Source organism: Lathyrus oleraceus, chromosome 6 (genome assembly GCF_024323335.1).
Source record: "Lathyrus oleraceus cultivar Zhongwan6 chromosome 6, CAAS_Psat_ZW6_1.0, whole genome shotgun sequence".
Classification (NCBI taxonomy): Eukaryota; Viridiplantae; Streptophyta; class Magnoliopsida; order Fabales; family Fabaceae; genus Lathyrus; species Lathyrus oleraceus.
Genome location: NC_066584.1, coordinates 484,678,753 through 484,704,036, shown reverse-complemented (window position 1 = coordinate 484,704,036; position 25,284 = coordinate 484,678,753).

Sequence of the window (25,284 nt, the reverse complement as noted above, 5' to 3'; positions counted from 1 at the left end):
ATATGAATACAAAACACAAAACATGTATCTCAAAGTAAAATGCCACCAAGGGGCCCAAACATTGCCTCCTATCGAGGTCTTCCAGCTAAGAAAGCGATAAATTACGAGAAAAGGAAAAAATTACCACACGGATAAAGATCCGAAGTTACAGCAATTAAAGGAATGGGAAACCCAGGGATCCTTCCAAGCTAAACACCATCAAAGAAAGTGAGTCAGTACAGGTAATCGGAATGAAACCTCCAGGGGGTATCCCACAAATAAAGTGGAAAACCACGCAAGTTATCCTTGCAAAAGTCATGTGAGCCCTCACAAAAACTCAACAAAAGGGTTAGTGAAACACGATAAGCATTTTTTTCATGGATAACAGTATGGTTTCAGGAACCTCAAACTCTGTGGCATACGCTTCTGAAATTAAACGATTAAGCATTCAAGGCATTATTCACATATTCATACACAAATATAAACCCGTGGGCAAAACCTGATGTTACCTCATACATTCATAGCATTCAAATTCAAGGAATAAAGTAATAGGAACAAAGGCATACCTGATGAGAGAGATTGATTAAGGTTGAATGGTACGGCCGGATCTGCAAAGTAATACTAGGGTTTGTGTGAGGCAGAGGTGATTCTGTGCAGTTGAGTTCCCTTCAGGGTTTGGAGGCTGCTCTGAACTCTGTTAGTTCTTCTCTCACTATCTTTTTCCTCAGGGTTTTGTTACAAGGAAACCTCAGAGTATTTTGCTTCTCTCCCTTTTTCTCAAGTGAATCTCCCAGTGTAATTCCAAGTGTGTTTTCCTCTACTGAAACTTCAGTATTTATAGACTGATTTTCGTGGGTAGTGGGCTCAAATGAGGGAGACCCAAGTCCAAAATAATTTGTTATATTTTATTTATTTATTTTATTTATTTATTTAATTAATTAATTAATTAATTTTTTTTTTTTTTCGTTTTTTTTTTTTTTCGTTTTTTTTTTCGTTTTTTTTTTTTTTCGTTTTTTTTTTTTTTTTCAGAAAAAATGAAGGGTAAATTTTGGGGTATTACAATTAGGTTTTATCCCTTTGATAACAAAAGACCTTAAGACTTTTGATTAAAATCAATTCACCAATCTTTAAGATGTTTACCCCAAACTACGAGGTTTTGATCCTCCTTTGTGATGGTATGTAGGCAATGGGTTCATCCATTCAAACAACAAAATTTATAAATATAATTTATTCTCTTCTCATCCCTCCAATCTTTTGTACAAGTCTTTTCCCAAATACCAACCTACAACACATATTTGCAAAGAGAGGTTCCCTTAGAGTACTAAGGATGTTTTGGGTGCATAAAACCTTCCCATTTCATAACCAACCCCCTTACCCAGATCTCTGACATTTTTGTTAGTTTTTGATTTGATAAAACTTCTTACTTGGCTTTTGTTCGCTTTTTAGCCTTTCCTTTGGACAAATAAAAGTGCGGTGGCGACTCGAATTGAATGTTGACTTTTGGTTTAGTCAATAAACCTAAAGGTACCGAAAACCCCGCTACAGTAGCCAATATTGTGCCTGTGCTAAAGAAAGATGGAAAAGTACGCTTGTGTGTTGATTACCAAGATTTGAATAAAGCATGTCCGAAAGATGATTTCCCTCTACCACACATTGACATGTTGGTAGACAATACTGCTAAATTCAAAGTCGTTTAGTTTATGCAAGAATTTTCCGGATATAATCATATCAAGATGGCACCCGAAGATATGGAGAAGACCACATTCATTACACCTTGGGGAACATTCTGTAATAGAGTGATTCGTTTCGGTTTGAAGAATGCTGGTGCAACTTACCAAAGAGCAATGACTACTCTTTTTCATGATATGATGCATAAAGAGATTAAAGTCTATGTTGACGATATGATTGCCAAATCAATTGATGAAGAAGAACATGTTGAGCATTTGTTGAGGCTATTCCAATGTTTGAGGAAGTATACACACCGCTTGAATCCCAATAAGTGTACTTTTGGTGTTTGTTCTAGGAAGTTGTGGGGCTTTATTGTCAGTGAGAAAGATATTAAAGTTGATCCTGCCAAGTGTAGCGGTGTATTCGTCGCTATATGATTTATTGATTAAACCATAAGCAAAGCATACAATGAATTCGAGTCGCCACCGCACTTTTATTTATCCAAAGGACTGGCTAAAAAGCGAACAAAAGCCTAAGAAGTTTTACGCGTAGAAAACTAATAAAAAGATCAGAGAGTCTGGGTAAGGTGTAAATTACGCAATGGGAAGGTGTTAGGCACCCACTACGTCCTAGGTACTCCTAGGGAGCCCTTTTTCACACTTGTTGTATAAATTTGTTATTTGTTATGAAATATTTATTGTGCAAACATGATTGGGATGATGAGAAAAGAATATACAATTTTTATTGTTTTTGTGTTCGAACGGATGAACCCGTTTCCTACGTACCTTCCATCAAAGGTAAGGATCAAAACGCCGTAGTTCGGCTAAAAGATTTCCAAAAGGTTTGTGAGTTCAATTTTAAACAATAGCACTTGAGGCTTTTCATTATCAATGGGAGAAAACTCGACCAAGACCAACATCCACCATGCGAGGATAGCTTCGACGTACTAGAGGGGTTAACCCTGTTTTCAGTACGGAAGTCTTATAGTCGACTCACTAAGGATAAGGTGAGGTTTACATCAACCACAATGATAATTGAAACCTATGGCTAATGTGTGAAAAGATTTAACAATGGACAAAGCCAAAACAATTGAATGTGTGAAGTTAATTGATTGTGATTATGAAAGTAGGGTCAAAGTATGATTAAGATTGATTCAAAAGAAGTATTATGAAATGGATTTTGAAAAAAAGTCAAGGACTTGGGGTCCAGGTTTTTAATTTAAAAGCATGAAGATGTTTGCACAATATCTATCTCAAGTTTGAAAGCAATGTGTGAAAAGGTTTAGGACATAATGGGGATGAATGGATGAAGATGGAGTGTAAAACTTCCTAGAAAGTTCACCTCTTGAAATCATATAGAAGATGATTCAAGTGTGTCCTTTGGAATAGGCAATGAGCAATAGCAAAATAAGCAAACAAATGATACCGGATGCCACTCGATGGTCTTACTCCAATCTCACAAACAAAAGCGGATACCGGATATCAATATATGGATTTACACCAATCTCCTAAACAAAGAAACAAGGATATCGGAAGCCAATAGATGGACTTATTCCAATCTCCTAAAACAAAACGAAACTTGGATACCGGACGCCAATCTGTCTGGGCTTATACCAATATCCAACATATGATCCTAGGAAAGCAAATGCCAACATGCAGGGACTTACAATTGCATCCTCACATACAACAAATGCAAATGCATCAAGCAAAGAGAAGATGAGTGGCCAATGAGATGGTCTTATACTCACTTCCATATCATAGGAACAATGGCCAAAGGATGGTCTTACAATTGTCCTCAATGGGCAATCAACAAAGATATGTCACAGAGACAAATGACGTGATCATGCACTAATGAGCAATTAATGATGATAAGTGCACAAAGCATGCAAGCAGACATGTGTATATGAGGTAAGCAACCAATCAATTAAAGTCATTCAGCACACACTATAACCAAACAATGAGGCTCACACAAAGGGTTAGGCATTGAAGCCAACTGGAATAGGGTTAATCGTGCTCTTAACCTTGCCATTGAGGGGCTAAGGTGAAGAAGATGAAAAGATATGAGGGGTGTGCCTCATTGCTCTTATCCCTGGCCAGGGAGAGCATTTGAATATCAGAAGGTGTGGGAGTTCAGAAAGTAGGAACTCTCTCCACAAGTTATTGACTCGATAGATCTTGGGTTTTTACTCAACATGCATCAAACACAAGTAGTGTGAGCAATGTGAGTGACTCACAGAATAGTAGGAGATAGGTTGCATATCTCTTGGATTCTACCAATTGCCTTATTCAAAGGACTTTTCCTGCTTGGGACAAAAGTAAACACACACAAGCATTGCCTCTTAAGGAGGACTTCAGACAGTTGCCTGGCCAAGTAACAGGCCAGGTCTTCCAGACTACATGAAGATAAGGAATTATACCTCAATGTAAATTGCTATTAAGCAAAGCAAAGCAAGTTCTTAAAGAACTAAGCAACTAAGGGTACCTGAAACCAGTCAAACAGAATCAGTACACAACTCAAAGTCAAACCAAAATGAGATAGAGATCAACAGTCAATACAATCAGTTAAATGTGCAATTCACAAGGCTCAAAGCATGTGAGCCAAGCAACCTACAAAACAAACAAGTTAGTTCATGATAATCAATCAAGCTCATTCAATTTGTATTGATCTCTTTGGGTATTTGTTGCTTAACCTGAAACAACAAACTTAAACATGAGCAACATGACCACTAGGACAAGCCTAGGGTCAAAAAGAGATAAGAAAGTCAAAACAGCAAGTGACAAGTGTCCAAAATCAAGTTCAAACAATCAAGAAGCAAACTCAATTGGTTTCATGTTCATATCAGTCATCATCATCATTTCATAAGCAAATTAGGTCAAAGCATGGCATATAGAAGTTCAAAGAAGTCAACAGAATGATTTAGCTCAAAACCAATCTCAAACATCATTCATAACATGATAAGCATACCAAATTTCAGCTCATTTGAATCAAGGGAAGTAGGTCAATGAAAATCAGAAAGGCAAGGCAAGTTCAAGCATGCTCAAAGAAGTCAACCAAACATGCACCCACTTCAATAAATCATAAAACAGTGAAAACACATGAGAAATGAATGGGACTAAAACCATGACAAAGCTTAAGATGTCTACTAATCACATGTCAAATTTCATGTTCATCCAATTAAGTATGAGAATTTCACAAATCAAATGGGAACATGTGTCACAAAAAGTCAACATATGACCAAACAGGGGAGAAAATCCCAAACAAATAGGAAATGCCATCAATAGTTCCAGAAAAAATCACATGTATTCTAGACATCCACAAGTATGTTCATGCAAAAGTTCAGACCAATTTGAGTTCAAGAAGCATGGTAATAAAAATCATGAAGTTGGACATCAATGGTGTGACACAAATTGTCACACCCTAATTCAAAAAATCATATCTCCACAACCAGCAATGATAAATTCACAAACTCTACACCAAAATCACCATGAATGTGTCTAGTTTAAGCACAAAAATTTAGGAAGCATTGGATAATGTATCATCATTTCACAATTGATTTGGCAAGACATACATAAAATGGACACATATGACAAACCCTAGCACAATTTAAAATCCATACATGCAAAAAATCTGGAAAAATCATGATAAAAAACTAGAGATCAAGATGAACATTTTGCAAAAAATCCCATAAATTTTGGATCAAAAATGAGTGTGATATGATTTTTGTAAGATTGTGATCAAAATGAAATAAAATGATTATTGGAAAATAATGAGCGACCGGTGGCAAAACGGTAATTATGGAGTCCCTTAAGTGAAACGCTGCGTTTCACTTAAGGGAACGGTGCATTCTGATTGGTCATGGCCAATAGCACAATATATTTTCATGCAAAACAGAAAAATCACACAGCCAAACGCGACCTGGGTTTTCAACTAGGGTTCATCGCCACTGTTCATCATCATCAACAATTGAAATGAAAATTTGGTTACAGTTTTGGACAACAAGCATAGCATTCGAACCATCTAACAACATACATCCATAATCTAACCTTATTTTCCATTGAATCATGCTAACAAGAAAGATCAAAGCACAAACATATTCACACATCAAATTTCAACTCAGCATAACTTCTACAATACTTGACCATTTTCAATGATTCAAAGCTCAAAGAGTTCAGCGTGAAGAGATCTATATAAAGCATATCAACATTTTGAGAATGGTCATGTTCGAAATCTTACCAAATTTTGAGCACAGTGATGATGCAGTTGTTGATTGGCTATGATGTGTAGAAACAGATGTTCAACAAGGTCCCAGATGATGAATGAGTGAAGGAATTTGGCTCAGCTACCTTGCTCTCAGTTCAAATCGAGATCTGCCATGGAAGTGAACTTCAATGGAACAGTGCTTGCCTTGCCTTACAGTCGTGCTCCCCAGCTTGCAAAAGGTTTGTATATGATGGAACAAATAACAATGCTCGAGTTCTTTTGGAGTTTTTTAGCAAGAAGTTCAAAAATGAAGAAATGTGAGTTTGAGAGAACAAGAGTTTTTGATCTGTTTAGAATGTTGTGTGCTAGGGCTTTTCAGCAGAAAAAGTGATATATGTACTCTGTTTAAGGTTTGTTAATCATGGTTAATGGAAAATGTAATCTCAATTTGCTAATTGGAGTGTTTTTGCTAATTGATGGATTTCCACTCATGTTACATGTCCATGTGCTAACAGCTGCGAATTGGGCCTTTAGACCATCTCCAAACATGATTTCTGAACTATTTCAATTGGTGGAATATGTTGGGAAGGCTTAATTTGGAAACTCATTTTTTTACCTCACTTAATTAAATTCAAACCACTTTAAAAATGCCATTTTGCTTGGTGAATTTTTGATGAATTGTGATGAAAGATTTGGATAGAGCACATCAAATAGGACTTGTAGCAAAAAACCCCACCCAATTTGGCCAAATGGTTTGGAAGTTATGGCCTTTTGAAGTTCAAAATTTTTTGAGAATGATTTGATCATGACTTGCCAACCATACATGGGAATTGAGTGTTCTTGGACTTTTTGGAAATGGGAGAACAAGATCTTCAACTTCCATGTTGGGCAAAAATTCATTTGGATCTTGTATGATGATGTAATGTTGAGGAGAAGAAGATTCCATTTTTGGCAAAGTCCAATTACAGGTCAACTTTCTATTTTTGGCAATTTCTTGTCTGACTTCAAATTCTTCACTGTGGATGTTTGACATGTTATATGAGGCTTATATGGACATGAATGAGACCTCTCGAACCAATTCCCACCATCAAATCACTGATTAAATGCACAGTTGACCAAGGTTGACTTCAGTTGACTTTGCTAGGGTTTTGCTTGACTGAACCATGTTCTGATGAATTCCAAGCCCCTACCACTTGATATATTGATTCAAAATGATGTCACAACTCATGTGAACTCTTGATGAATGATCATGGTGCCCAAATTCTGCAAGAATGGCCACCATCTATCTCAATGACTGACTTTGACTGATTTGACCTAATTTGCTTCATCTGCAAGTAACATGGTTAGATGACAATATTTTTGTACTTTTGGTTAGCAAACAATATGAAAAGAAATGATATACAAATGCAAAAACATGCTTGGTGATCAAGAACCACACTCACAAGGTACCCATCCACTAGGAGGGAAGCTAGGGCATGCAATGATTCTTGAGGCCATGATATGATATGATATGGGCCATGAGGGATCTTAGGGCCAAAATTGGGGTCTTACAGATGCCCCTATTTAAGGTCATTCTAGCCGGAGAAGTGAAGTTTAGAAATCTTCATCTCGACGCGGTAGAATGGGCTTAAATAACAGTAATGAGACAAATTTTGGTCCCTAAGAGACCTCATGATGCAAATGTATGCATGCCAAAGACACAAATTTTGTGGGGAATATGGTTCACACAGAAGAAAAGACGATCCATTGGAGTAATACACTCACCAGGAACAGAGACTCTAACAAGATTTTTGTTGGGGATAAACAAAACTGACACAGCATGAACAAGACACGACTCTGATTAGGGAAACAGAAATCAGACTGGAGGCCTCACTGGGGAGTGAAGGACTCACACTGGGGGAAAGCAAATTTCAAAGGAGAATAAATCCATTGGAGAGACACAAGCTGACTCCTGGAAAAAAAAACAATAGGAGACTCCACTGAGGAAGCACCAAAGAATGAGATGTTACCGGTATAAGGGCAACAAACTCAGGAAGAATGAATATCTAGGACCGGTATAAGGGTGAGAGATATCAATCAACCAAACATCTGAGAAAGACCTGGAAAAGGTACATAACCTCAGGAAAATCTGACTCCGCAGGGGGACCGAGGTCATAGTAGGGAGCAGAAAGGAAGGAACACCAAGGATACCGGGTTGTAGGTATGTAACAGGTGACCGACCAAAGACGTGAATTGGTGTGTGTTCCAAAACACTCATCATCCTGAAGAGAGCGAAAGCAAACTTGTTTATAGGATGGATATTTGATTCTATAAAGAATGCAAATCTTACTCAGTTGGGGAAACAAACAAAGTGTTTGACAAAAGAGTGCATGAGATATATTATCTATAGCCGTCAAAACGTAGATAATGTACTCGCATGGAAAATTATCCTGAGCCGGGTTGTAGGTTGTTTATAGGATAAGATCCGAAATCGTGAATTGGTTTGTGTTCCAAAACACTCATCGTCCTGAAGAAAGCTAGAATAGCAGACTTGTTTATAGGACGGACATTCGATTCCACAAGGAATACGAAACTTACACGACGGAGAAAACAATCAAAAGATTGACCCAAGAGTGAACGAGATATAATATCCATTGCCGTCAGAACGTGGATAGAATACTTATATGGAAGATTATCCTGAACCGGGTTGTAGGTTGTTTATAGGATAAGATCCGAAATCGTGAATTGGTTTGTGTCCCAAAACACTCATCGTCCTGAAGAAAGCTAGAACAACAGACTTGTTTATAGGACGGACATTCGATTCCACAAGGAATACGAAACTTACTCGACGGAGAAAACAATCAAAAGATTGACCCAAGAGTGAACGAGATATAATATCCATTGCCGTCAGAACGTGGATAGAATACTCACATGGAAGATTATCCTGAACCAGGTTGTAGGTTGTTTATAGGATAAAATCCGAAGACGTGAATTGGTTTGTGTTCCAAAACACTCATCATCCTGAAGAAAGCTAGAACAGCAGACTTGTTTATAGGACGGATATTCGATTCCACAAGGAATACGAATCTTACTCGAATGGGGAAGATCAACAAAGGACTCCAACCAAAGAGCGCATGAGACATATTGTTCATTACCGGCAAACCGTGAATAATATACTCGAAAGGAAGAGACACCAGAGATACCGAAGTATATAATAGGTGACTAACCAAAAAGAGAGACAATCGATACCAAGCATACGGGTAATCGAAAGACAACTCAAAAGAAATATTCGATTCCGCAAAGGGAAAAAGCGAATCTTACTCGACCAGGGAAACACGAAAGGCTTCGACTGAAGAGTACATGAGATAGATTATTCGTAGCCGTCAAAACGTGAATAATAACCTCGCATGGAAGATTATCCATAACCGGGTTGTAGGTTGTTTATAGGATAAAATCCGAAAAGAAAGGCATCGGGATACCCAACTAGGTATATAATGATGAACAATCAAAGGGAGCAACAGACATTACCAACAAGAGGGTAAATGAAGGAAGGCTCGCTGGGAATGCATTGATGAAAATCAATGATCCAGGGAACACAATCACTGACAAAAGGTGAAAGGACCCGCTGGGGATAAAATTGCTAGCATACGGCAATTATCCACAAAAGACTTGCTAGGGATATAAGTGCTTATCTGAGCAACTTATCCAAGCGAAAGGAAGATCAACATCAAGTATTGAATGAAGATAACCACAAAGAGGGGATTGTCATCGGTTGGGATGAACAACAAAATTAACTCTGCAAGTGGAGAAAAAAAGGGTTTATGACTACCGGTTCGTAAGTAGAAAAACCGCAAAGATAGGACTTACGACTGCTGGTTTGTAGGCAGAGGGCCAAAATCTGGTGGGGATAACCACAAAATTAGGGTTTACATCTACCGAATACGGGGTAGAAAACCAACAACTCCGCGTGGGGATAGAATAAGTCACAAATCCGCATGGGAAACCAAAATAAGGCTTATAACAAACCACAAACTGCCGGAGAGAAGGAAAATAGGATTTACAACTACCGACTTGTTAGGTAGAAAACCAAAACTACTCCGCTGGGGAACAACCCACTGGGAAGCACAAGACTTTTGACAAATAGCCAGTTCGGGAATAATCCGAAAAGACAGACTGAATCAAGACATGTCCTAATGAGGATGTAACTCAAATAGGAAAATCCGTCCCAATATATGTGTTGGGAGGAAACGGAAGAAACCGTCATCCACGAGGATATATCTCAGTGGGGAACTGCAGAAGGACAAACAACAGACACTTTCTGCTTACGGGGCTGACTCTATATGGAGAGATTTAGACACCCGACATCTGCTAGGGGAGATCTATTAGGGATCTGCATCACCCGTTGCAGGAGACACAACAATCAAAAGATATATGGCAAACAATGCAACATGAATATCTGAATGTTTATGAATATGCATGAATATGCATGATTTTATGTTTAATGAATGCTGACAAAACAGACAATTCTAACACAAACAGGTCCAGGAATCAAACGCCCGGTATTATACTTCCAGGGGAAAACCAACTGGAAAGCCAATCTGCTGGAGATCTATATGCTGAGAAACAAAGATCTGCGGGTACTGCTGAGGAAGCAGAGAATCAGAGATATCAAGAAACACCAAATCTCCGAGTGATGGATCAGCAAACAAACCGATCAGGGCACAGAAAGTCACAACAGGCAAAACAGCCACCAAGACGAATCTGTTGGAGAACAAGAGAAAACCCAAGATATCTGCAGGGGATCCCAATGTCAACTGAGAAACAAAAGGTGCATTGCACAAGCACGAACTGCTGTAGAAGCAACTCCACATAGCTCCGCTGGGGAACAACCCACTGAGGGAGAATGTACCCCACAAGTAGATTCTGCAACAAGCCACTCTACTTGGGGAGAATACACAAAGCAAACTGATCGCAACAAATAGATTCTGCAATATAAGCCACTCTACTGGGGATCACAAGCAGTCAGGAAGTCAATCCGTTCTCTGAATGCTAGAGCCATCATCCGACCATACTGGGGATTGAAGGAGTATTCAACAGGCGAAACTGCCACAACAAACGTTCTGCAGACTATGCTGAGGAAAAGATGGTTGAAATACTGGGATGTCAACCCAATCAACCACTGAATAAGAAAATAAATCCTGCTCTGCTGAGGAGAACAAACACTCTGATAGAGAGATGGCAACAACTCTACAGACGACTTCGCCGGGGAAAAGGTAAAGTACCGGGTATCAAACCGCCGACTTACCGAGTCTTTTAAAAGGAAAACGACCGTGCTGAAGAAACAGACAACTCTGCTGGCACCTGCACTGGGGAGAGTGACAACAACTCTGCTTGCGAATGTGCTGAGGAGACAAATAAAGTCTAGGGATGTTGACCCATTGGAGAAAGTGATGGGGCGCCAGGATGACAAACCATCAATCGCCGAATCTTCTTCAAGAAGAGCACCCATGCTGGGGAAAACTGCTGCTGGGGAAAACGAAGCCTTCAACAACACTCTGCTTGCGACTATACTGGGGGAACAACCCCAACAACAACTTTGTTTGAGGAACAGCCCCAACAAAGATCTGAAGAAAGAAGATACAACCAAACCAGGAATATGAACAAATGTCTTACCTGTTGGAAATCATGCCACCCTCGGGAGAGCACTGAGATATTCTTGAGTATCCTTTCGATATTGTGAATGTTCACTTCGTTTAAAACAATGTATTTTTGAAAAATCTATTTGTTTAAAACAATGACATTTTATCAATTTAAAACATGCAAAACATTTGTTGAATTGAAACAAATAAGAGTGCAAATAATTGGATAAGAAGCTCAAATTGATTTGATGGAATGGTAGCCTGCAAATGGCAAGACTCCATAGATCTGTACAAATTTGAAATCAGTGATATATATTGGAAGAGGGCTACATTGAACATAATGATCCTTTCTCTACCAATTTGAATCCCGATGTATCCGAAGCTTCGGTTGACGATGAATCGAGAATCTTCTGACGAAATGACGACTGGTGAACAGAAAGTCTTGTCAGGATGCAGTCACTTTCCAAATCCCTAATTTTTGCCTAGATTGCCCCAGGGTGAGGTACTCAATCTAGCGGGATGCAAATATTCTCTTTTTTTTCAAGTCTCTAATTTTTGCCTGGATTACCCTTGTGGGTTCTCCACCGAGACGCTCATTTTTGCCTAAGCCGCCCTTTCGGGTTTTCAACTTAGCGAGCTATTCTGTTTTTCATTTGCATATACTCTTTTTTTAGGCAAAGTATCTCTTGACTGCATCTGAATTCACAGGACGAGGGAAATCCTCCCCATCCATTGTTGTAAGCATCAAAGCTCCGCCTGAAAAGGCTCTCTTAACAACATATGGACCCTCGTAGTTTGGAGTCCACTTGCCCCTGGAATCGGGCGCGAAAGACAAAACTTTCTTGAGCACGAGGTCACCTTCTCGGAACACACGAGGCTTGACCTTCTTATCGAACGCTTTCTTCATTCTCTGCTGATATAACTGACCATGACACATGGCAGTTAATCGCTTCTCTTCAATCAAATTCAATTGGTCATAACGACTCTGAATCCATTCAGCATCAGTCAACTAGGGACTTGAGGGTATAATTTTTCTTTTTTCTTTTGAAAAATCTTGAATTTTTTTTTGCAGATTTTTGAATTTTTCATCTTTTTCACCCTCTTCTTCTTTTTTTTTTTTCTTTTTTTTTATTACATTTGTAATGCCCCAGTTTGACTGTTTTTGCTGATTCCCATGATACAGCTGAATGAGCTCCTTTTGTGCTCAAGAAGTCGGGTAATCTCATCAGGAATCCTCTTCAACATCATCTTCCTCTGCTCCGAATACAAAGAATTCAAGATTGGGAGATGGCGTTGGATCATTATGTTCAATGGGTTTAGAAATCCCTGCATAATGATTCTGGATAATGAAAAGCTTTTGATATTTAAACAAGCAAATCATTTATGCAGATGAAAAATGTTGTTATATTGTTTTTCAGGGTTTTTTGTGATCACCGATTTCATGCAAAAAAGCAAAAAGTGAAAACAAAGGAAAAACAAATATTTAACAATGCATTAATTGAATGAAAACATCATTGTATTAAATGCTGCCAACAATGTCATCACTTCTCCTTTTGGCATGGGAGAAGGGTTTCAAACAAAGTGAACAATTACTCTGATCTATGGATGACCGTAGGAACATCTACAACGACCCAATTGTGGCAGACACCACCAGGAATGATGAAATTGTTCAAGTCTTCTGCATCCTCTTCCAAGATAGCAGCAGCTTCCTCTTCAGGTTGATCATCATGGATAAATCCTCCACTCGTGAACAAACCTTGCTCATTACATGCCCCAGAACAGTAGCCAATGCCAGCCCGGGATCTGTTGTCTTCAAGTTCAAGCACCTTCCCTAATCCAGCAACTACACCACATTCAGTGGCCAGCTTCGCATCTCGGTAGGAAGTGAATGAAGGAGACTTCTTCTCGATTGGTTCATCAATAGATAAAGCTTGGAACTGAGTTCCAACTTCATCCTCAGCGTCAATGTACGAGAAAGAAGACAGATGGCTAACCAGGAGAGCCTTTTCTCCCCCTACTACAACCAATTTCTTATTTTTGATAAATTTCAACTTTTGATGTAGGGTGGATGTCACGGCGCCAGCCTCGTGAATCCATGGTCTGCCCAAGAGACAGCTATAGGATGGGTGGATATCCATTACTTGGAAGGTAACTTGGAAATCACTTGGTCCTATCTTGATTGGGAGATCAACTTCCCCAATCACGGTCTTGCGCGACCCATCAAATGCTTTCACAACGACCCCACTCTGCCTCATAGGAGGACCTTGATACGACAATCTGGAGAGTGTGGTCTTTGGCAATACATTTAAAGAAGATCTAGTATCCACTAGCACGTTGGACATTGCATCAGATTTGCAGTTCATTGAGATATGTAAAGCCATGTTGTGGTCTCTTCCCTCCTCAGGGAGATCAGCGTCACAAAAGCTCAAAGTGTTGCAAGCGGTAATGTTTGCAACAATACTATCAAATTGCTCAATAGTGACGTCGTGATCTACATACGCCAGATCCAAGACTTTCTGCAGAGACTCCCTATGGGGTTCTGAATTCAGCAGCAGAGAAAGAATGGAAATCTTGGATGGCGTTTGTAGAAGCTGGTCTACAATGTTGTACTCACTCTTTCTGATGAGCCTTAGCATCTCATCAGATTCTTCATCTACAATGCCACTTGGGCCAACTGAAGAAACAGGAGTCTTTTGTACGGAGGGAGATGGTTTGGCGACATCACGTGCCTGATTCTGAACATTCACAGCTGTCCCAACCGGACGCTCAGCGGAATCAGAAGCAACAGGAGCTTTGGCAGGTGCAGAAAACAGACGACCACTTCGGGTCAACCCACTTACATCAGCGACAGTGGTTACGGAAGTGGAAGGTAAAGGTACTTCGACCCCATCTTGCACAGCAACAGGGTTGTATCTGAATGGTACAGCTTTGTCAGATGAATAAGGCACAGGGCCGGCCGGTTTAATGACCAAAGAAGGGGAAGCCTTCGGCTTGCTGCTATTGTAACGAATAACAACAGGCTCGGGTAACTTGAACACTGGAGATATAACGTTTACTTCAGGCTCAGCTTCATCAACATTGCGATTCTGCAGAATCTCAATGGTACCCTCATTCAACAACTTTTGAAGTTCTCTGCGTATCTGGTCGCAACCCAAGCGATTAACCGAGCAGACGCGACACTTGTCGTGGTTATGCTCCAAGTAGCTGTACTGACACAGCAAACGGTGTAGTTCAACCAACGACTGCCTGATGTGGCTCACATATCTGACCTTGTACTTCCCAAGGCATTCCTGAATCATATTGACAGATTTCCCATGCGCAGGCAATGGGTTCTTGGTGACATTTGGGCTTGAATCTTCAAAACTCAGAATACCACATCTCACAAGGTCCTGAACCTTGGTCTTCAGCTGAAAACAATTCTCTATATCGTGGCCCGGAGCGCCAGAATGATAGACACAGTGCAGGTCAGGCTTATACCACAACTGAGGGTTGACCGGTATAGCCGGAGGATCTCTTGGAGTAATCAGCTTCCGCTCTATTAGAGAGGGATATAACTCTGCGTAAGACATGGGAATCGGATCAAAACTGATCTTCTTCCTATCATAACTCATATTCGCTTGATTACTTGTACTACCACGAGGCTGGTAAGCCTGTTGCTGTGGACGAGACTGTTGTTGTTGGTACTGAGGTTTTTGATATTGTTGCTGATGCTGATATTGTTGGTGCTGCTGAGCATTGTCTTTGAAGACAGGTGCTATATGAGCCACCTGGTGCTGATGACCGGCACGACGTGCGGGCTTCCTCTGAACAGAGGGTCTTCTATGCGTGGGATGGGATTGCACAGCATGTGCTTCCCCATCTTTCCTCTTAAACGCTCCATATCGTTTAGAGGAAGAGCTCTCATCCTTCGCCAATCGTCCTTCGCGGACACCTTCTTCGAGACGCATCCCCATGTTCACCATCTCGGTGAAATCAGAGGGAGCGCTTGCTACCATCCGCTCATAATAGAATGAGCCAAGAATCTTCAGAAAGATCTTGGTCATTTCCTTCTCCTCAAGCGGTGGAGTGATCTGAGCTGCCAGCTCTCGCCATCTCTGGGCGTACTCTTTGAACGTTTCTTTGTCCTTCTGCGACATGGACCTGAGTTGATCTCGGTCAGGCGCCATATCGACGTTGTACTTGTACTTCTTGACGAAAGCTTTGCCAAGGTCATTGAAAGATCGGATGTTGGCACTGTCCAAGCTCATGTACCATCTGAGCGCGGCACCAGATAGACTGTCTTGAAAATAATGAATCAGAAGTTGATCATTATCGGTCTGAGTTGACATCTTCCTGGCGTACATGACCCGGTGAGCGAGTGGACAGGTGTTCCCTTTGTATTTTTCAAAGTCAGGTACTTTGAACTTGATCGGTATCTTCACACCGGGAACAAGACAGAGCTCGGCAGCAGACTTGCCGAAGAGATCTTTACCTCGAAGGGTCTTCAATTCCTTTCTCAGCTCGAGGAATTGGTCGTTCATGGCGTCCATCTTTTCATAAACGTCCGGGCCCTCAGATGGCTCGGAGTGATAGATGGTGTCGTCTACCCTTGGCATGGTATGCACGACAGGAGGAGCGGGAACAGGGACCGGGCTAGATGCCGGCATATGAACAAACGTTGGTGCGGGAATATTCGGCATAAAACCTGGAGGCATCCCCCACGGGAACCCGGCTGGCATAACATTGGGCACTGGGGCACTGGCTGGCACAGTCGAAGTAGAGATTTCTGAGATAACTGTCCTCTGAGCAGGAGTTGCGGGCGGCGGAGTAGGTTGATTTTGAGCAGCGAGGAGTTGCTCCATCAAAGCGCCAAGTCTGGCGACCTCTTCCTTCAATTCTCGGTTCTCTTGTTCTAGCTGCTCCATCACTCTTGCAGAATTGACTCGCGTATAATACCGGTGAGTCAGCTTGTCTTCAAAATAAATGAAGAGCAAAGGGTTAGGACAAGAAGACCAGAAACAAAGGGTACCTGCTTATGCAAAAATGATGCATGAAATGCTTGTGCAGATGCTTTATTTATTTTCAAGGAACCCTTAGGGTATTATTTGCAATATTTTGAATAGTTAAAGCATTTAAATTTCTCATGGAAAATACTTCATTCAATATATTGAGACAAAGAAGTACATCATTTTTTTTAATCATTACAAAGAGAAAAGGGAAATAACATCCTATGGATCCCTAGAAGCTCGGGATGCTGGAAGACGAGAAGTACACAGCTTCTTGATCTCTCTCTCATAGGCCGCTTCCATATCTGCTTTCTCCTTTGCAAGTCGATCATACCTCCTCTTCCAGAATTTGGATGACTGAGGAAGCAGAGAGGTCCAAGTGTCGTTCGGATCGTCGATCACTCGATGCTCGAGGAACTCAATCATAGCGTCCTTCTCCTTAAGCTGCTGAAGCAATTCTTCTCTTTCACGGATCCAAGCACGTGAAAGGTCTTCTTCTCTCAACTCCTCTACACGTTGGGTAGGGAGGGTTGAAGGCCCAGCCACATCCAACGGTGTAGGTATCGGATGATCATACCGCATCAAGTAGACGGCAACTCTCTGTCTGACCCAAGAGGTGTATGGCTCCAAAGCAATGCAGTTCTTTGGACCCAACTCATTCCTACTCTTCTTGTGAATACTGCGCCAAGCACGGACAAATTTGGCTTTCAGGCCTTGGGGATCTTTACCCTCCTGGAAGAACACACCCTCTAACAGAATGCTATTAGGTTTATCCTTTAGGGGGAACCCAAGCTGACGTCGTGCTAGAATAGGATTGTAGGTGATCCAACCACATGTGCCAAGAAGAGGCACATTAGGGAATTCACCACAATAGTCGATGATCTGGACGGTATCATACACGCGATCATACCAAGTGATATCATCATTGGTGAGAGACATGAGTCTCTGAGACCACCGTAGACATCCCTTGTTCTCCTTGAAAGCAACTGTCTGCGGCAAGTGCGAAATAAACCACTTGTACAGCAGAGGTAGACAGCAGACAATGACTCCTCCACCCTTTACGTTCCTCGAATGCAAAGAGACATAGGCATCGCCCAACAAAGTCGGAACAGGATTAAGAACTGAGAAGATCCTAATGGCGTTCATGTCCACGAACTTTTCGAAGTTGGGAAACAACACCAATCCATAGATGAGCAGCACAAACAAGGCCTCAAAGGCATCCTCACTCATGGCCTTCCCATAAAAGGTAGCTTGGGCAATGAGGAACTCGGAAGGAAAACCCTGAATTCCGCCTTTGGTAGTCAGATTAGCTTTAATCAGATCTTCATCTATGTGCAACAAGCTGGCAATCTCTCGAGTAGTCAGAATACTCTCTAGGCCACTGAACGACACTTGATCCAGAATCGGAATCCCAATGAGATGAGAATACTCCTCCAAGGTTGGCAACAGCTGGAAGTCCGGAAAAGAGAAGCAGTGATACAGCGGATCATAGAACTGAGCCAGAGTACTCATCAACCCTTCATCAACCTGAGTAGTCAGCAGAGGCAGAAGTTTCCCATAGCGAGCTTTGAAACCCAAGGGATCTAATACATAAGATGTCAGATTCCTTAACTCTTTCACATCGGGCTGTCTAAAGCTGTACTTCTTTGTATGCCTTTTTGGTATTTCCATGTCTGAAAATTTTGCAAATAAACCCTTTAAGTTCCTTGAAAATTTTCTCTTTTTCTGATGACATGAAGTGCGGATGAATGCATGAATGCATGAATGCAACAATCACACTCAAGGATCAAGCAAGTCACACCAAACAAAGGTCCTGGGAAAGCCCAATGTATCCCTAATATCAATCATCCATTTTGGTGGATTTAGGTTTTCACCTTATCGACACCCAAGTTCCATTGATATTAACGGTACATGAACCGGCTCGAACATCCTTAATATCAACCATCCGTTTGGGGGGATTTAGGTTTTATACCTGATCAACGCCCAGGTTCCATTGATATTAAGGTTGTCTGAACGACTCAACCACGAATCACGGGTTTGCTGAGAGTCACGAGCATGGAGTCTCGGTTAAGAACCACCCAAAGGGAGTGTACTAGGGTTTAAACCTGCCAGACATGTTCTACCAGAGGTTCCCATAATCATCGTTCCATCTTTCGAATATTATCGGAGGAACGAATACTCGTATTCCAAAAATATTCTCAAGAGAAACTCTTATGAGGGTAGTATCGCGTAACAATCGTATCAGAACTTACATCTGAACGACCTCCGCACTACGTTCCTAAAAATAGGCCAAGATGGGCTTGGTAAACTATGGTCCTTGGCTTCTGCGGCACATGATTGAAAGAATAATGCCTAACCACAAATAACTTGTGTGACATTATTAAATCAACATGACCTCCACCAAGTGAATGGACTCGCAAGTCAACTGGCTAAGGAATACTCCACACCAGTCAACAAGACTATGCCATTCTCCTATCCTAGAGTGCACTCGAGTTCGGGTATAGAACTCATCTCACAGATCACCAAAGCAAACAACAATTGTATATCAAGCAATTCAAACATTACAATCAATACAGTCATCCCAAATGGTACAAAAATATGTCATATAACAAATAACAATATAGCACAACAAGGGTGAAAAGTAGGCAATACAACCAGGGATTGAGTCCCCAGCAGAGTCGCCACTTTTCTGTAGCGGTGTATTCGTCGCTATATGATTTATTGATTAAACCATAAGCAAAGCATACAATGAATTCGAGTCGCCACCGCACTTTTATTTATCCAAAGGACTGGCTAAAAAGCGAACAAAAGCCTAAGAAGTTTTACGCGTAGAAAACTAATAAAAAGATCAGAGAGTCTGGGTAAGGTGTAAATTACGCAATGGGAAGGTGTTAGGCACCCACTACGTCCTAGGTACTCCTAGGGAGCCCTTTTCACACTTGTTGTATAAATTTGTTATTTGTTATGAAATATTTATTGTGCAAACATGATTGGGATGATGAGAAAAGAATATACAATTTTTATTGTTTTTGTGTTCGAACGGATGAACTCGTTGCCTACGTACCTTCCATCAAAGGTAAGGATCAAAACGCCGTAGTTCGGCTAAAAGATTTCCAAAAGGTTTGTGAGTTCAATTTTAAACAATAGCACTTGAGGCTTTTCATTATCAATGGGAGAAAACTCGACCAAGACCAACATCCACCATGCGAGGATAGCTTCGACGTACTAGAGGGGTTAACCCTGTTTTCAGTACGGAAGTCTTATAGTCGACTCACTAAGGATAAGGTGAGGTTTACATCAACCACAATGATAATTGAAACCTATGGCTAATGTGTGAAAAGATTTAACAATGGACAAAGCCAAAACAATTGAATGTGTGAAGTTAATTGATTGTGATTATGAAAGTAGGGTCAAAGTATGATTAAGATTGATTCAAAAGAAGTATTATGAAATGGATTTTGAAAAAAAGTCAAGGACTTGGGGTCCAGGTTTTTAATTTAAAAGCATGAAGATGTTTGCACAATATCTATCTCAAGTTTGAAAGCAATGTGTGAAAAGGTTTAGGACATAATGGGGATGAATGGATGAAGATGGAGTGTAAAACTTCCTAGAAAGTTCACCTCTTGAAATCATATAGAAGATGATTCAAGTGTGTCCTTTGGAATAGGCAATGAGCAATAGCAAAATAAGCAAACAAATGATACCGGATGCCACTCGATGGTCTTACTCCAATCTCACAAACAAAAGCGGATACCGGATATCAATATATGGATTTACACCAATCTCCTAAACAAAGAAACAAGGATATCGGAAGCCAATAGATGGACTTATTCCAATCTCCTAAAACAAAACGAAACTTGGATACCGGACGCCAATCTGTCTGGGCTTATACCAATATCCAACATATGATCCTAGGAAAGCAAATGCCAACTTGCAGGGACTTACAATTGCATCCCCACATACAACAAATGCAAATGCATCAAGCAAAGAGAAGATGAGTGGCCAATGAGATGGTCTTATACTCACTTCCATATCATAGGAACAATGGCCAAAGGATGGTCTTACAATTGTCCTCAATGGGCAATCAACAAAGATATGTCACAGAGACAAATGAGGTGATCATGCACTAATGAGCAATTAATGATGATAAGTGCACAAAGCATGCAAGCAGACATGTGTATATGAGGTAAGCAACCAATCAATTAAAGTCATTCAGCACACACTATAACCAAACAATGAGGCTCACACAAAGGGTTAGGCATTGAAGCCAACTGGAATAGGGTTAATCGTGCTCTTAACCTTGCCATTGAGGGGCTAAGGTGAAGCAGATGAAAAGATATGAGGGGTGTGCCTCATTGCTCTTATCCCTGGCCAGGGAGAGCATTTGAATATCAGAAGGTGTGGGAGTTCAGAAAGTAGGAACTCTCTCCACAAGTTATTGACTCGATAGATCTTGGGTTTTTACTCAACATGCATCAAACACAAGTAGTGTGAGCAATGTGAGTGACTCACAGAATAGTAGGAGATAGGTTGCATATCTCTTGGATTCTACCAATTGCCTTATTCAAAGGACTTTTCCTGCTTGGGACAAAAGTAAACACACACAAGCATTGCCTCTTAAGGAGGACTTCAGACAGTTGCCTGGCCAAGTAACAGGCCAGGTCTTCCAGACTACATGAAGATGAGGAATTATACCTCAATGTAAATTGCTATTAAGCAAAGCAAAGCAAGTTCTTAAAGAACTAAGCAACTAAGGGTACCTGAAACCAGTCAAACAGAATCAGTACACAACTCAAAGTCAAACCAAAATGAGATAGAGATCAACAGTCAATACAATCAGTTAAATGTGCAATGCACAAGGCTCAAAGCATGTGAGCCAAGCAACCTACAAAACAAACAAGTTAGTTCATGATAATCAATCAAGCTCATTCAATTTGTATTGATCTCTTTGGGTATTTGTTGCTTAACCTGAAACAACAAACTTAAACATGAGCAACATGACCACTAGGACAAGCCTAGGGTCAAAAACAGATAAGAAAGTCAAAACAGCAAGTGACAAGTGTCCAAAATCAAGTTCAAACAATCAAGAAGCAAACTCAATTGGTTTCATGTTCATATCATTCATCATCATCATTTCATAAGCAAATTAGGTCAAAGCATGGCATATAGAAGTTCAAAGAAGTCAACAGAATGATTTAGCTCAAAACCAATCTCAAACATTTCAATAAATTCTCAAATAATTCATGATCAAACATCATTCATAACATGATAAGCATACCAAATTTCAGCTCATTTGAATCAAGGGAAGTAGGTCAATGAAAATCAGAAAGGCAAGGCAAGTTCAAGCATGCTCAAAGAAGTCAACCAAACATGCACCCACTTCAATAAATCATAAAACAGTGAAAACACATGAGAAATGAATGGGACTAAAACCATGACAAAGCTTAAGATGTCTACTAATCACATGTCAAATTTCATGTTCATCCAATTAAGTATGAGAATTTCACAAATCAAATGGGAACATGTGTCACAAAAAGTCAACATATGACCAAACAGGGGAGAAAATCCCAAACAAATAGGAAATGCCATCAATAGTTCCAGAAAAAATCACATGTATTCTAGACATCCACAAGTATGTTCATGCAAAAATTCAGACCAATTTGAGTTCAAGAAGCATGGTAATAAAAATCATGAAGTTGGACATCAATGGTGTGACACAAATTGTCACACCCTAATTCAAAAAATCATAACTCCAGAACCAGCAATGATAAATTCACAAACTCTACACCAAAATCACCATGAATGTGTCTAGTTTAAGCACAAAAATTTGGGAAGCATTGGATAATGTATCATCATTTCACAATTGATTTGGCAAGACATACATAAAATGGACACATATGACAAACCCTAGCACAATTTAAAATCCATACATGCAAAAAATCTGGAAAAATCATGATAAAAAACTAGAGATCAAGATGAACATTTTGCAAAAAATCCCATAAATTTTGGATCAAAAATGAGTGTGATATGATTTTTGTAAGATTGTGATCAAAATGAAATAAAATTGTGAAATAAAATGATTATTGGAAAATAATGAGCGACCGGTAGCAAAACGGTAATTATGGAGTCCCTTAAGTGAAACGCTGCGTTTCACTTAAGGGAACGGTGCATTCTGATTGGTCATGGCCAATAGCACAATATATTTTCATGCAAAACAGAAAAATCACACAGCCAAACGCGACCTGGGTTTTCAACTAGGGTTCATCGCCACTGTTCATCATCATCAACAATTGAAATGAAAATTTGGTTACAGTTTTGGACAACAAGCATAGCATTCGAACCATCTAACAACATACATCCATAATCTAACCTTATTTTCCATTGAATCATGCTAACAAGAAAGATCAAAGCACAAACATATTCACACATCAAATTTCAACTCAGCATAACTTCTACAATACTTGACCATTTTCAATGATTCAAAGCTCAAAGAGTTCAGCGTGAAGAGATCTATATAAAGCATATCAACATTTTGAGAATGGTCATGTTCGAAATCTTACCAAATTTTGAGCACAATGATGATGCAGTTGTTGATTGGCTATGATGTGTAGAAACAGATGTTCAACAAGGTCCCAGATGATGAATGAGTGAAGGAATTTGGCTCAGCTACCTTGCTCTCAGCTCAAATCGAGATCTGCCATGGAAGTGAACTTCAATGGAACAGTGCTTGCCTTGCCTTACATTCGTGCTCCCCAGCTTGCAAAAGGTTTGTATATGATGGAACAAACAACAATGCTCGAGTTCTTTTGGAGTTTTTTAGCAAGAAGTTCAAAAATGAAGAAATGTGAGTTTGAGAGAACAAGAGTTTTTGATCTGTTTAGAATGTTGTGTGCTAGGGCTTTTCAGCAGAAAAAGTGATATATGTACTCTGTTTAAGGTTTGTTAATCATGGTTAATGGAAAATGTAATCTCAATTTGCTAATTGGAGTGTTTTTGCTAATTGATGGATTTCCACTCATGTTACATGTCCATGTGCTAACAGCTGCGAATTGGGCCTTTAGACCATCTCCAAACATGATTTCTGAACTATTTCTATTGGTGGAATATGTTGGGAAGGCTTAATTTGGAAACTCATTTTTTTACCTCACTTAATTAAATTCAAACCACTTTAAAAATGCCATTTTGCTTGGTGAATTTTTGATGAATTATGATGAAAGATTTCGATAGAGCACATCAAATAGGACTTGTAGCAAAAAACCCCACCCAATTTGGCCAAATGGTTTGGAAGTTATGGCCTTTTGAAGTTCAAAAATGTTTGAGAATGATTTGATCATGACTTGCCAACCATACATGGGAATTGAGTGTTCTTGGACTTTTTGGAAATGGGAGAACAAGATCTTCAACTTCCATGTTGGGCAAAAATTCATTTGGAGCTTGTATGATGATGTAATGTTGAGGAGAAGAAGTTTCCATTTTTGGCAAAGTCCAATTACAGGTCAACTTTCTATTTTTGGCAATTTCTTGTCTGACTTCAAATTCTTCACTGTGGATGTTTGACATGTTATATGAGGCTTATATGGACATGAATGAGACCTCTCGAACCAATTCCCACCATCAAATCACTGATTAAATGCACAGTTGACCAAGGTTGACTTCAGTTGACTTTGCTAGGGTTTTGCTTGACTGAACCATGTTCTGTTGAATTCCAAGCCCCTACCACTTGATATCTTGATTCAAAATGATGTCACAACTCATGTGAACTCTTGATGAATGATCATGGTGCCCAAATTCTGCAAGAATGGCCACCATCTATCTCAATGACTGACTTTGACTGATTTGACCTAATTTGCTTCATCTGCAAGTAACATGGTTAGATGACAATATTTTTGTACTTTTGGTTAGCAAACAATATGAAAAGCAATGATATACAAATGCAAAAACATGCTTGGTGATCAAGAACCACACTCACAAGGTACCCACCCACTAGGAGGGAAGCTAGGGCATGCAATTATCCTTGAGCCCATGATATGATATGATATGGGCCATGAGGGATCTTAGGGCCAAAATTGGGGTCTTACACCAAGGTCAAAGCAATACAAGAGATGATTGCGCCCAAAACTGAGAAGCAAGTCAGAGGTTTTCTTGGCCGTTTAAATTATATCTCAAGATTAATTTCACACATGACTGCCACATGTGCGCCTATATTCAAGCTTCTTCGGAAATATCAGTCTTGTGATTGGGCTGAAGATTTCCAAAATGCTTTTGATAGTATCAAAGAATATCTGCTTGAGCCTCCAATTTTTTCTCCGCCTGTTGAAGGAAGGTCGTTGATTATGTATTTGACTGTGCTTGAAGATAGTATGGGTTGTGTTCTTGTTCAGCAAGATGAGACTGGAATAAAAGAATTTGCAATTTACTACCTCAGTAAGAACTTCACTGACTGTGAGACTCGGTATTCTATGCTAGAGAAGACTTGTTGCGCATTGGCTTGGGATGCTAAGCGTCTGCGTCAGTATATGTTGAATCATACCACTTGGTTAATATCCAAAACAGATCCAATCAAGTATATATTTGAGAAGCCTGCTTTAACTAGGAGGATTGTCCGTTGGCAGATGTTGTTATCAGAGTATCATATTGAATACCGATCTCCGAAAGAAATCAAAGGTAGTGTCTTGGATGACCATTTAGCTCACCAACCGATTGAAGATTACTAGTCAGTGTAGTTTGATTTTCTTGATGAAGAGATATTATACTTGAAAATGAAAGATTGTGATGAACCGTTGCTTGAAGAAGGGCCGGTCATTCCAATGGACATGCAATGGCAAATAAGATGT